The sequence below is a fragment of the Phocoena sinus genome, chromosome 8 (assembly GCF_008692025.1).
Source record: "Phocoena sinus isolate mPhoSin1 chromosome 8, mPhoSin1.pri, whole genome shotgun sequence".
Classification (NCBI taxonomy): domain Eukaryota; kingdom Metazoa; phylum Chordata; class Mammalia; order Artiodactyla; family Phocoenidae; genus Phocoena; species Phocoena sinus.
The window spans coordinates 54,045,435-54,060,506 of NC_045770.1; positions in this window are offsets into that span (position 1 = coordinate 54,045,435).

The following is a 15,072-nucleotide window of genomic DNA, read 5'->3' on the forward strand; positions in this document are numbered from 1 at the left end:
GTAAAGGGTATGGAGTTATTTGAACTGTTCTTGTCACTCTATATTAATTTAAAATAATTACAAAATTTTTAAAATATTTAAAGAAAAAATAGTAGATTTATTAAAATAATCCTGGCACTTTCAAAATCAACAGGAAGGCTGGAGAACCAGGCTTGGAAACTAGACAGGAACAAGGACAAGGGCTATTCATCTATCAGAGTACAGCACTGGAAAAAATGACTTTCTTCCTTCTTTTCCTCACTTTGCACAGGACTCACAATCCCAGGAGAGAAAGGACCATTTAGTGAATCAAAACAGAGGAGGTGGGGGATAGGATCCAGCAGAATGAGTTTCCAGAAGCGTTCACTATTGTATCCCTCAAAACCTAGAACAGTGCCTGGCTCAGTACATAGTAGATGCTCAAAAAATAATTTCTAATGAATGTTTATGCTCTAGCACACGACAGGCACACAAGAAACCTACACAGGAGTATTAGTTGCCTTCCTTTCCGTTTTGTATCTCTAGTTCCAAGCACTTTACCAAGCATATAGCAGGTGCTCTAGGATAGTTGCTAAGTGCATCACAGCATTGGCCTGGCCTGCAGTAGTGGCTGCAGATTTGCTGTGAGGCTCCTCATTCAGGGATCACGTCTTCTTCCTTACTGATGAGTGGACACGCCATCTGCTTTCCAGACAGGCAACAGCTTCAAGTGTCTATGTCAAAAACAGGGAAATGTGTCAAGAAAGTATAGTAGAGTGATGTTTAGAGTCACCACCACCTAATCACTGTGAAATTTGGGGAGTAAGTCTCAGTCTCTCTAAGGGTAGGCATTTTCGTGTATAAGATAAGATGTCATAGCCACTAACCTACAAGAGAACTCCCTAAAGCTCTGTAACAATCATAACATAGTTCCCTAGTGCATTCACCCTTCCACTTTCCTAGGTAACTTTCTCATAATTTCTCTTCTCTCTTTCAATCATCCTTATCTTCCCCAATCCTTATGCTTAGGTGATAAACCCTCCCTTTAATGGTTCTTTCCAGAACTTGTACAAACCACTTCTGTTATATTCTGTTTTCCAGAATTTAGTTACCTAGTCACATGGCTATGCCTACCTTCAAGGGAAGCTAGGAAATGTCTTTATTGTGGGGAACCATGTACCCAGATGTAATTCTGGGCTTCTGTTATCAAAAAAAGGAAAATGGACATTGAGACAGACTAGCAGTTTTTATTATAATGGACTTATCATGTTGTTTCCTGAGACTAGGGGCATCACTTCAAAAATTTGACTGAGATTCTCAAGTGGGCCCTAATTCTCTCTGGCCGTCAAACCATCTTTCTCCAGTCCACCCACTTTCCTAAATGGTTATTTCATAGTCTTTTATCTCTTCTCAGAACTCTGATACTACTTCATATCTCTTTCTTCCTCTCCCTCTCCCCACCCCCCAGCAGAAGACCTTGCCTCCTATTTCCTCATGAAGTAGAAGCAAATTAAAGAGGACTTTCAGAACCTTCCATGACCACATATACCCACCAACCTGCGTGTGTGCCCATGTACTCTACCTTCTCCTGTTAATGCAGATAAACTACTCATAACATTCTTAGCTAAGCCTAGCCCTCCACTAGTACAGTCCATCCCAGCCCCTCTCTCCTGCTCAAACACAGCACTCCAGGCATTCTCTTTTTCTCTTCTCTCTTTCCTGCATCAATTTTTCCTCTCTTTTAGATCTTTCCCTCCTGGTTTCCAATCCAGCATGTCAGGTCTTCGAAGTCATCACTCCTGTCCTCACAACAAGGTAAAAAGCTGAAAAAACTGAAAACAACTCTTCTTAGATCCATCAAAGAATTGAAGTGACAAGGCAGCCTGCTGCCTCCAAAACTGGAGAGACAAATTTCTTTTAAAATGCAACTTAAAAAACTGACACAAAAAAGAAATATTTATTAAGCATACTAAATTTGTACTTTAAAACCTACTCATGAGAAGAGCTCTAGGCCTACATGGCTACACTAGTGAATTCTGTTAAACATTTAAAGAATAAATAATACCAATCTTACACAAACACTTGCAGAAAATAATACCCTGTGCCTGCTGAAATTTCTCTCTCTCTCTGTCTCTCTCTGGTCTCTCCATATCATCTATAGATATAGATATATGGTCTTTTTCCAACTGATTTGTTTAAATCAGGATCCAAATAAGGACCTACACATTGCATTTGGGTGATATATCTCTTCATATTCTTAAATCTTAAATCTATAATTCCCCTCACCATTTTTTTTTAATGATACAAATGAATTTATTTGCAAAACAGAAGCAGACTCACAGACATAGAAAACAAATTTATGGTTACCAAAGGGGAAAGGTCCCCTCACCATTTTTAGGTGGCGCAGTGGCTGGGAGTCCGCCTGCCGATGCGGGGCACGCGGGTTCGTGCCCCGGTCCGGGTGGATCCCCCGTGCCGCGGAGCGGCTGGGCCCGTGAGCCGTGGCTGCTGGGCCTGCGCTCACAGGCCTGCGCCTGTGCTCCGCGACGGGAGAGGCCACAATGGTGAGAGGCCCGTGTACCGCAAAAACAAAAACAAAAACATTTTTAATTGTTGAATAAACTAGTTCATTTGTCCTATAGAATCTTCTAAATTCTGGACTGGGCTTGTTTCTTCCTCATGGTAGTTTTTAATTTGTTCCTCTAACCCCCATATTTCCTTCTTTTGCTAGGGTTGGAAAACTACGGCCAGCAGGCTAAACCTAGCCCAAGCCTGTTTGTGTAATTCCTGAAAGCTAAAAATGGTCATTTATAGTTTAAAGGATTGCCAAAACAAATAAACAGGGACTTCTCTGGTGGTGCAGCGGTTAAGAAGCCACCTGCCTAAACTAGTTTGTCTAGTTTGTTCACTGTTGTATCCCCAGCACTTATAAGAGTGCCTGGCAATAATATTTTTAAAATAGTAGATGATTAGAGTTGTTGAGAGGATTAAATGAGGTAATACATCTAAAGCCTTTAGCGTGGTGAATGGTAATTATTGGTATTAACATTGTTATTATGAAACATTTTATTTCCTCTGTGTGAATCTACTTATTAATCTATGTCAATAGTGACTTTCCAAAGGGGAAGAGGATAGCACTCTGGTAGGGACGATAAAACTGACTCTTTCTGGGCCATATTTATTAGTAGCTCAATGTCATATTAACATTCTACTAGTAGGCTCTTTTAGAGAGCATTAGCTTTTCTATAGGAGGCTGTCCAGAAAAAAATCTTTTATTGTCTTTACAAAGTCTCCCTTCCCTAAATTCTCAATAAATAAAAAAGTGAGAACCAGACTGTTCTCAGACTTAGATTATATTGCTTTCAGCTTCCAGCCTCTGGGTGGAATGAAAGTTCAATTTTTGCAATTCATTTTCTCTTTCTCCTTCAGGTGGGAGAAGTATATATAATGAGCAGTCCTCTGAGGTTCTGCTGGTTTCCTAAAGAGCAAATTTTAACTTGGATTTCTTTTTTGTTTTGGTTTGGTTTTTAAGAATATTTTCTATTGCCAGTGTATTTCATTTTAGCTACATTATGGATTAAATTGGCTTTGTTTTCTTATCATCTTTTTTTACTGAAGTACAACTGACATATAACAGTGTATTATTTTTAGGTATACAACATAATAATTTGATACATGTATATATTACAAAATGATTACTTACCACAATAAGTTTAGTTAGCATCCAGCACCACACATAGTTGCAAATTTTGTTTCTGATGAAGAGAACTTTTAAGATCTACTTTCTTAGCAACTTTCAAATACACAATACAGCATTTTTAATTATAGTCACCGTGGGGTACATTTCATCTCGAGATCTTATCTTATAACTGAAAGTGTACCTTATGACCACCTTCACCCATTTGACCCACCTCATACCCCCCAAATCTCATGAGTTCCTCTCATTGGAATTCTAATCTGGAACCATACATAGAAGAGGATTCTGGGAAACCCAGTTCCCAGTCATAATGAGAGAGATAATGCAAATTTTGATAATGGATAATATAGCCCATATGTAAACAACCAATGGGTCAATGAAGAAATCAAAGAGGAAATCAAAAAAATACCAGAGACAAATGAAAATGAAACACAGTGATTCAAAATCTATGTGATGCAGTAAAAACAGGTCTAAGAGGGAAGTTTATAGTGATACAAACCTACCTCAGGAAACAAGAAAAATCTCAAACAACCTTACACCTAAAGGAACTAGAAAAAAAAGAACAAAACCCAAAGTTAGTAAAAGGAAATAAATCATAAAGGTCAGAGCAGAAATAAATAGAGGCTAAAAAAGCAGTAGAAAAGATCAGTGAAACTAAGAACTGGTTCTTTGAAGAAATGGACAAATTGGTAAACCTTTAGCCAGACTCACCAAGAAAAAAAGAGGGCCCAAATAAAATCAGAAATGAAAGAGAAGTTACAGCTGAAACCACAGAAATACAAAGGATCATAAGAGATTACTGTGAACAATTATATGCCAATTAAATGGACAACCTAGAAGAAATGGACAAATTTCTAGAAATGTACAATCTCCCAAGACTGAATCAGGAAGAAAGAGAAAATATGAATAAACCAATTACCAGTAATTAAATTGAATCAGTAATAAAAACTCCCAACAAACAAAAGTCCGGGACCAGATGGCTTCACAGGTGAATTCTGGCAAACATTTAGAGAAGAATTAACACCTATCCTTCTCAAACTGTAACAAAAATTTGCAAAGGAAAAAACACTTCCGAAAAATAAAACTACCATTCAATTCAGCAATTCCACTTCTGGGAATTTTTGCAAAGAAAACAAAAACACTAATTCAAAAAGATATATATGCACCCCTATGTTCATTGCAGCATTATTTAGGAAGCAACCTAAGTGTCCATCGACAAATGAATGGATAAAGAAAATGGTATAAATATACAATGGAATACTACTCAGCCATAAAAAAGAATGAAATCTTGCCATTTGTGACAATATGTTTGGACATAAAGGGTATTATGCTAAGTGAAATAAGTCAGACAGAGATGGACAAATACCATGTGATTTCATTTATATGTGAAATCTAAAAAACCAAACAAATGAATAAACATAACTAAACAGAAATAGAGTCCTATATACAGAGAACAAACAGGTGGTTGCCAGAGAGGGCATGAGAGGACAGAAGGAATAGGTGAGGGAGATTAAGAGGTACAAACATTGTTACAAAGTAAATGAGTCACAGGTATGAAATGTGCAGTGTGGAGAATATAGCTAATAATTATTTAGTATCTTTGTATGGTGACAGATGACAACTAGACTTATCATGGTGATCATTTTGAAATGTATAGAAATACTGAATGACTATATTGTACAGCAGGAATTATCATAGTGCTATAGGTCAATTATACTTCAAAACCAACCAACCAAACTCATAGAAAAGGAGATCAGATTTGTGGCTACCAGAGCCAAGGGGTCAGGGAAGGGGATTCAGATGAAGGTAATCAAAAGATACAAACTTACAGTTATAAGATAAAGAAGTACTAGGGAGATAATCTACAACATGATAAAGATAACACTGCTGTATGCTATATATGAAAGATGTTATGAGAGTAAACTCTCAGAGTTCTTATCACAAGGAAATACAGTTGTCTATTCCTTTAATGTATCTATATGAGATGATGGATGTACACTAAGCCTATTGTGGTAATCATTTCATGATGTTATGTAAGTCGAAATATTATGCTGTACACCTTAAACTTACACAGTGCTGTATGTCAATTATATCTCAATAAAACTGGAAGAAAAAATAAAAATGGGAAAAATACATATGTATACTTGAGGGCATAATAATTCAAATACTCAGAGTCCTCACAAAGTAAATAAAAGTGGTTTTTTTTTTCTGTATTTCCCTAAAATGTAGACCTTAAGCTGTTGGATAGGAAGATGCAATGAGCAAGCAGCAGTACGTTTGTACAGACATAGCATTTCTCTTGATACCTTCTCTTCCAATATAACTGTGTAACAGGTCTATTTTTTTTCCTTCTCTTGAAAGGGATGGAAGCCTTTTTTTTTTTCCCCCTCAAGTAAGTCCAATTTTAAATGCAGGCCTGCACTGGATGTACTGACACCATCAGAAAAGATCTATAGCAAAAGTGGATTTTAAGGAAAAGGCCTTATGTATTTCAGCTATATGTTAATGTTCTACCACTGATTCTCAGAGGATGGGGAGGAAAATGGTTATATCTCCCAAGGAAGTGTATCTGAATCTTAAGGAATTCTGATTTACATTTCTAGGAGGAAACTCAAGAAATTCTGATTTACCTTTCTGCCCACCACCCCTTCTACCAATGAATCACTGCCAACATGAGCCAGTGTTACTAATGAGAGTGTGTTTTATCCTGGAGGTTCAGAGGGAAAAAAGGAGTGAGGACCAATGTTCTATATCAAGCGAAAGAGAGAGATACATTTGACCAGTATATTAGTTATCTAAAATGTAGGCATTAAAACAGTAAATATTTATTATTCTGTCAGTTTCTGTGGGTGAGATGTTTAGGAATGGCTTAGCTTGGTAATTCTGGTTCAGGGTTTCTCACAAGGTTGCAGTCAAGATGTCATTTGGATCTGCAGCAATCTGAAGGCTCAACCAAACTAGAAGAGCTAATTCCAAGATGACTCACATGGCTGGCAAGGTGGTTGTAATGGTTAATTTTAATGACTTGACTGGGCTAAGGGATGCCCAGAAAGCTGGTTAAATGTTATCTCTGAGTAGTAGTTTAGTATTTCTGTGAGGGTGTTTCATTATTTCTACAAGGGGGTTTCCAAAAGAGATTAGCATTTATTTTTATTTATTTTTAATTTTTTTTTACATCTTTATTGGAGTATAATTGCTTTACAATGGTGTGTTAGTTTCTGCTTTATAGCAAAGTGAATCAGTTATACATATGTTCCCATATCTCTTCACTCTTACGTCTCCCTCCCTCCCACCCTCCCTATCCCACCCCTCCAGGCGGTCACAAAGCACCGAGCTGATCTCCCTGTGCTATGCGGCTGCTTCCCACTAGCTATCTACTTTACATTTGATAGTGTATATATGTCCATGCCACTCTCTCGCTTCATCACAGCTTACCCTTCCCCCTCCCCATATCCTCAAGTCCATTCTCCAGTAGGTCTGTGTCTTTATTCCCGTCTTACCCCTAGGTTCTTCATGACATTTTTTTTTTCTTAGATTTCATATATATGTGTTAGCATACGGTATTTGTCTTTCTCTTTCTGACTTACTTCACTCTGTATGACAGACTCTAGGTCTATCCACCTCATTACAAATAGCTCAATTCCGTTTCTTTTTATGGCTGAGTAATATTCCATTGTATATATGTGCCACATCTTCTTTATCCATTCATCCGATGATGGACACTTAGGTTGTTTCCATCTCCGGGGTATTGTAAATGAACATTTTGGTACATGACTCTTTTTGAATTATGGTTTTCTCAGGGTATATGCCCAGTAGTGGGATTGCTGGGTCATATGGTGGTTCTATTTGTAGTTTTTTAAGGAACCTCCATACTGTTCTCCACAGTGGCTGTATCAATTCACATTTCCACCAACAGTGCAAGAGGGTTCCCTTTTCTCCACACCCTCTCCAGCATTTATTGTTTCTAGATTTTTTGATGATGGCCATTCTGACTGGTGTGAGATGATATCTCATTGTAGTTTTGATTTGCATTTCTCTAATGATTAATGAAGTTGAGCATTCTTTCATGTGTTTGTTGGCAGTCTGTATATCTTCTTTGGGGAAATGTCTATTTAGGTCTTCGGCCCATTTTTGGATTGGGTTGTTTGTTTTTTTGTAATTGAGCTGCTTATAAATTTTGCAGATTAATCCTTTGTCAGTTGCAAATATTTTCTCCCATTCTGAGGGTTGTCTTTTGGTCTTGTTTATGGTTTCCTTTGCTGTGCAAAAGCTTTGAAGTTTCATTAGGTCCCATTTGTTTATTTTTGTTTTTATTTCCATTTCTCTGGGAGGTGGGTCAGAAAGGATCTTGCTGTGATTGATGTCATACAGTGTTCTGCCTATGTTTTCCTCTAAGAGTTTGATAGTTTCTGGCCTTACATTTTGGTCTTTAATCCATTTTGAGCTTATTTTTGTGTATGGTGTTAGGGAGTGATCTAATCTCATACTTTTACATGCACTTGTCCAGTTTTCCCAGCACCACTTATTGAAGAGGCTGTCCTTTCTCCACTCTACATTCCTGCCTCCTTCATCAAAGATAAGGTGACCATATGTGCGTGGGTTTATCTCTGGGCTTTCTATCCTGTTCCCTTGATCTATCTTTCTGTTTTTGTGCCAGTACCATACTGTCTTGATTACCATAGCTTTGTAGTATAGTCTGAAGTCAGGGAGCCTGATTCCTCCAGCTCCGTTTTTCATTCTCAAGATTGCTTTGGCTATTCGGGGTCTTTTGTGTTTCCATAGAAACTGTGAAATTTTTGGTTCTAGTTCTGTGAAAAATACCAGTGGTAGTTTGATAGGGATTGCATTGAATCTGTAGATTGCTTTGGGTAGTAGAGTCATTTTCACAATGTTGTTGCTTCCAATCCAAGAACATGGTGTATCTCTCCATCTATTTGTATCATCTTTAATTTCTTTCATCAGTGTCTTATAATTTTCTGCATACAGGTCTTTTGTCTCCTTAGGTAGGTTTATTCCTAGGTATTTTGTTCTTTTTGTTGCAATGGTAAATGGGAGTGTTTTCTTGATTTCACTTTCAGATTTTTCATCATTAGTGTATAGGAATGCCAGAGATTTCTGAGCATTAATTTTGTATCCTGCTGCTTTACCACATTCATTGATTAGCTCTAGTAGTTTTCTGGTAGCATCTTTAGGATTCTCTATGTATAGTATCATGTCATCTGCAAACAGTGACAGCTTTACTTCTCTTTTCCGATTTGGATTCCTTTTATTTCCTTTTCTTCTCTGATTGCTGTGGCTAAAACTTCCAAAACTATGTTGAATAAGAGTGGTGAGAGTGGGAAGCCTTGTCTTGTTCCTGATCTTAGTGGAAATGCTTTCAGTTTTTCACCATTGAGGACGATGTTGGCTGTGGGTTTGTCATATATGGCCTTTATTATGTTGAGGAAAGTTCCCTCTATGCCTACTTTCTGCAGGGTTTTTATCAAATATGTGTGTTGAATTTTGTCGAAAGCTTTCTCTGCATCTATTGAGATGATCATATGGTTTTTCTCCTTCAATTTGTTAATATGGTTTATCACATTAATTGTTTTGCGTATATTGAAGAATCCTTGCATTCCTGGAATAAACCCCACTTGATCACGGTGTATGATCCTTTTAATGTGCTTTGGATTCTGTTTGCTAGTATTTTGTTGAGGATTTTTGCATCTGTGTTCATCAGTGATATTGGCCTGAGATTAGCATTTAAATTGGTACACTGAGAAAAGCAGATGGCCCTCCCCAGTGTGGGTGGGCATCATTCAATCCACTGGGAGCTTGAATAGAACAAAAAAGGAGAGGAAGGTCGAATTCTGTCTCTGCCTGACTGATCTGGAACATCGATCTTCTGCCGTCTACACTCCTGGTTCTCAGACCTTCAGACTTGGACTGGAATCTACACCATAGGCTGTCTGGCTTTTAGCTTTGACCTGTACCATGAGCCTTCCTGGTTATCCATTTTGCAGAGAGCTGATGGTGGGACTTCTTAGCCTTCTAAATTATGTGAACTAATACCAATCAGTCAATCACCAACTAACCAAATAACCCATGTTAGCTTCCTATTGGAGCTTTTGCTCTAGAGGACCCTCAGTGCTACAGTGGTGCTAGTCAGCACTGGCAGGATGCCTTAGTTCCTCACCATGTGGGCATCTTCATAGAGCTAGTTCAGTACCTTTATGACATGGTACCTAGCATCCCCCAGAGCAACGGATCCAAGAGAAGAAGATGGAAGGGCAAGGTCTTTTATGACTTATCCTCAGAAATCACACACCAACACATGCACTGTCCTCTTTGTTAAATGATGACTACTGTGTGACTGATGAGGAGAGCACTCTACAAGGGATACGAATACCAGGAGGCAAGGACCATTGGGGTCATCTTAGAGGCTGGCTACTACAAGTAGCCTTTTCACTAGGAAACCTTTTCACTAGGAAACTTACACCAAACTATATATATAATTTTGCTGGGCTCCATCCAAATGGATAAATATTAAAATATTACAAAAACAGGGGTTGAATTAACAACTTTTTAGTATAATTTATGATTCATATGTATGTGTGTGTATATACATATATGTGTAGGTACATTTATATATACACATATATCTCATACTCCTTTATGATATATATCATATACTAATAAGGAATGTCAAATGAAACTTAAAATCTTACATTTTTACATCTGTCAATGTATAAGATTCTGAAAGTAAATCCCAAAAAGAAGAAGATAAATCAGTTTTCAGGGCAGGTCACATTGTCAGACATTCTTCCTTACCGCTGTTCACAGGGATTGATGGAACTCAAGGAAGCCCTGCTAAAGGAAGAAATCTATTAAAGGAAATCTTCAGGTCCCTGAATTTTTAGGCACTACCATTCTTGTGGTAGAATCAGCTTGCCATCTTTGTTCTAATATACCTCTCACAAGCTGCTTCTATAGAAAGTTCAAAACAGTTTACAGAGGCATCAATAATTTTTTTCCTGCTTGAAAAACCAGAAATAATGATCTCTTTTTGTGTCTTTAAGTGCTTACCTAATTGTTTATTAGTTTTAGACCAATAGTGAGCATTGACGGTTGTGTAGATTCTAGGAAAACCTCTCTTTCATATTCTTTGTCATAAGGGCAAATTATGTTGTTTTGACTTTGCTTTTTTTTTTTTTTTTTTTTTTTTTGGCGGTACTTGGGCCTCTCACTGTTGTGGCCTCTCCTGCTGCGGAGCACAGGCTCCAGACGCACAGGCTCAGCGGCCATGGCCCACGGGCCCAGCCGCTCCCCGCGCGGCATGTGGGATCTTCCCAGACCGGGGCACAAACCCGTGTCCCCTGCATCGGCAGGCGGACTCTCAACCACTGCGCCACCAGGGAAGCCCGACTTTGCATATTTTTAAGCAGAGGCTTTTTCCCCCGAATATCTCTCTCATTATTCATAACATTATTTGTCTATATCTGACCTTACATGGCGGGGGGTGGGGTGGGGGGGAGGTAATCCCTCAGGAGCAGGAGGAAACTTCCTTAAATGAAAAAGTATTTGCCAAAAGTCTACAGAAAAGATCATGCTCAACAGCAGTGGCATACCAGTAACACAACTGTAGACAATTTAAAACAATAATAAAACAGGCCAAAAGCCAATCAGCTTTTTATTTGCAGTTATAAACTAAAGCTGTGTTTGTGATATAGTATTCCTCCCTGAAGAAGATATCTGAGCATTTGTGAACATTTCTTCTTTATATGTAACATTTTTGGGAACTTTGGGGAAAAAATTGTCCATTCTTTTCAGTCTTACCTCATCAGTGGAAAATGCTGAAAAATGTAGGTATGTATAATAGTAAAAAGACTTCCCTAGGCAAGATGGAGTGCACAATATGAAGCTGTGTGTCAATTGAAGATAAATTTTGAAAAGCTAATCTCAATCTTTGAAGTTCTGTGTGATCCAAAAGAAAATATGAATACATGAGGATCAGCTCAGATTTTACTGTCTGCTATATGTGATTTTTCTTTTCTGAGTTGTCTTGTTTTCTGGTGTGAAATTTTAGAGGTTAAATATCAAAATGATTTGCAAAGAGCCAGAATCAGCTTCAAACAATGTACAGTGAAATTCCAAGCTTTAAAATTGTTCCCTGAAGACCAGACAGAAATTTTAGAGAAGGCCATTAACCATGCAATCAAAAATAAAATAAAATAAACATTTAAATAGAAAAAAATCCATTTTTAAAGAAAATGAAAGGAGAAATGATAAAAGATACTGGTCTTACATTGCTAAAAGAAATCAAAACGGTAGTTTTGAGGGCCTTAATCTTTTTCTTCAAGAACTGCACACTATTTCCAAAGCAAAAGATCAAATAATGTCAAGTCTTGCTGCCATTCAGCCATTTTTCAACAATACAGCATTATAAAGGCAACCCAGAGAGTGGGTGAAGATATTTGCAATGCATGTAACTGAGAAGCACTCACATCTAAAATCTACACGTAAGAACTTGTATAGGTTAATAAGAAAATCAATTAGAAAAAAAGGACTTCTCAGTAGAAGAATGGACAAAAAACTTAGTTCACCGGAGAAGAAAACTCAATAAAAATTGACATTGAAAAGATGCTCAAAAAGAATAATCAGGGAAATGTGAATTAAAACTGCAATGAGATACAACTATGTCTCCACCAATATAGCTAAATTTAAAAGACTGATGAGACTAATTGTTGACAAGAATGTGAAGCAACAGGAACTCTCATATATGCCTAATAATACTTTAGAAAAAATGTGGCCCTACTTATTAAAGCTGAAGTTTGTATATCCTATCATACAGCAATTTTATTCCTAGATTTTATTCCCAGATTAACTACATACATATGTACAGTAAGTTATGTACATTAATATTCATAGCGGTGTTACTTATACTGGAACACTGGAAACAACTCAAAAATCCATCAAATTCATATGGAACCACAAAAAATCCCAAATTGCCGAAGCAGTTTTGAGAAAATATAACAAAGCTGGAGGTATCCACTCTCCCAGACTTCAGAGTATACTACAAAGCTACAGTAATCAAAACACCATGGTACTGGCACAAAAACAGACACACAGTGGAACAGAATAGAGAGCCCAGAAATAAACCCCCACACCTGTGGTCAATTAATCTACAACAGAAGAGGCAAGAATATACAATAGAGAAAAGACAGTCTCTTCAACAAGTGGTGCTGGGAAAACCGGACAACTACATGTAAAACAATGCGAGTAGAACATTACCTCATACAATATACAAAAATAAACTCGAAACAGATTAAAGACCTAAATGTAAGACCTGAAACTATAAAAACTCTTAGAACATAGGCAGAACACTATTTGACGTAAATCATAGCAGTATTTTTTTTTTGGATCTGTCTCCTTAGGCAAAAGAAATAAAAGCAAAAATAAATAAATAAGATATAATTAAACTTAAAAGCTTTTGCACAGCAAAGGAAATCATTGACAAAATGAAAAGACAGCATATGGAGTGGGAAAAAGTATTTGCAAATGATATGACCAACAAGGGGTTAATATTCCAAAATATACAAACAGCTCATACTACTCAGTATCAAAAAAAAAAAAATGGACAGAAGACCTGAGTAGACGTTTTTCCAAAGAAAACATACAGATGGCTAACAGGCACATGAAAAGATACTCGGCATCGCTAATTATTAGAGGAAATGCAAATCAAGACAATGAGATATCAGCTCACACCTGTCAGAATGGCTATTATCAAAAAGTCTACAAACAACAAATGTTGGTGAAGATGCGGAAAAAAGGGAACCCGTGTACACTGTTTGGTGGGAATGTAAATTGGTACAGCCACTGTGGAGAACAGTACAGAGGTTCCTCAAAAAACTAAAAATAGAACTACCATATGATCCAGCAGTTCTACTCCTGGGTATATATCTGGAAAAACTGAAAACACTAATTTGAAAAGATACATACACCCCCATGTTCATACAGCACTATTTACTATCCAAGATATGGTAGCAACTCAAATAGCCATCAACAGATGAATGGATAAAGATGTGATATCTGTATTCAATACAATGGAATATTACTCAGCCATAATAAAAGAATGAAATCCTGCCATCTGCAGCAACATGAACAGACCTAGAGAATATTGTGCTTAGTGAAATAAGTCAGACAGAAAGACAAATACAGTATGATATCACTTTTTTGTGGAATCTAAAAAATACTACAAATAAATGTATATGTAAAACAGAAACAGACTCACAGATATAGAAAACAAACTAGTTGTTAACAGAGGGGTGAAGAAAGTGGGGATGGGCAAATTAGGAGCATGGGATTAAGAGACACAAACTACTATGTATAAAATAGATAAGCAACAAGGATACATTGTACAGCACAGGGAATTATAGCCATTTTCTTGTAATAACATTTAATGGAGTATAATCTGTAAAAATACTGAATCACCATACTATACACCTGAAACTAATATAATACTGTAAATCAACTATACTTCAATTAAAAATAAACAAAATAAAAAATAAAAATAAAAAATAAACAAAATAGGGGCTTCCCCTGGTGGCACAGTGGTTAAGATTCCACCTGCCAATGCAGGGGACATGGATTCGAGCCCTGGTCTGGGAAGATCCCACATGCTGCAGAGCAACTAAGCCCATGCACCACAACTACTGAGCCTGCGCTCTAGAGCCCATGAGCCACAGCTACTGAGCCTTCGTGCCACAACTAGTGAAGCCCGTGCGCCTAGAGCCCGTGTTCCGCAACAAGAGAAGCCACCCCAATGAGCAGCCCCCGCACCGCAACAAAGATTAGACCCCACTCGCTGCAACTAGAGAAAGCCTGTGAGCAGCAACAAAGACCCAACGCAGCCAAAAATAAAATAAATTTATATAAAAAAATAAATAAAATGAAAAAAACAATGCAAAAGATACACTCTGGCATTTACCTTATAATGTGGAAATGGATGATTCAGGAAATCCAAATAAAACCTCAGGCTAAATGAAAAAAAAACAATCAGCAGAATGGATAAATAAATTGGGTTATTGTCATAAAGTGGAATACCATAGGGCAATGAAAATGAACGCACTATAGGCAGTGACATAGTTGATTCTCACAAAAATAATATTGACCATGAGAAACCATACACAAAATAACACATACTGTATGATTCTATTTACATAAAGTTCAAAAACAAGCAAAACTAAATGATAATGTCTAGTTTGCAGAGGATGTTACAATTTACTTTCAACCCCATTTTAGGAAATGCAAACATTTACCAATGTGCTAGCCAATTAACAAATATCAAACTCCAGAAGTAACTGTACAAAATCAGAATTTGTAGCAAACCATCTAGTGGCAGGCTGTGTCCAATCTCTGCTAAATTAAAATTTTTAAAG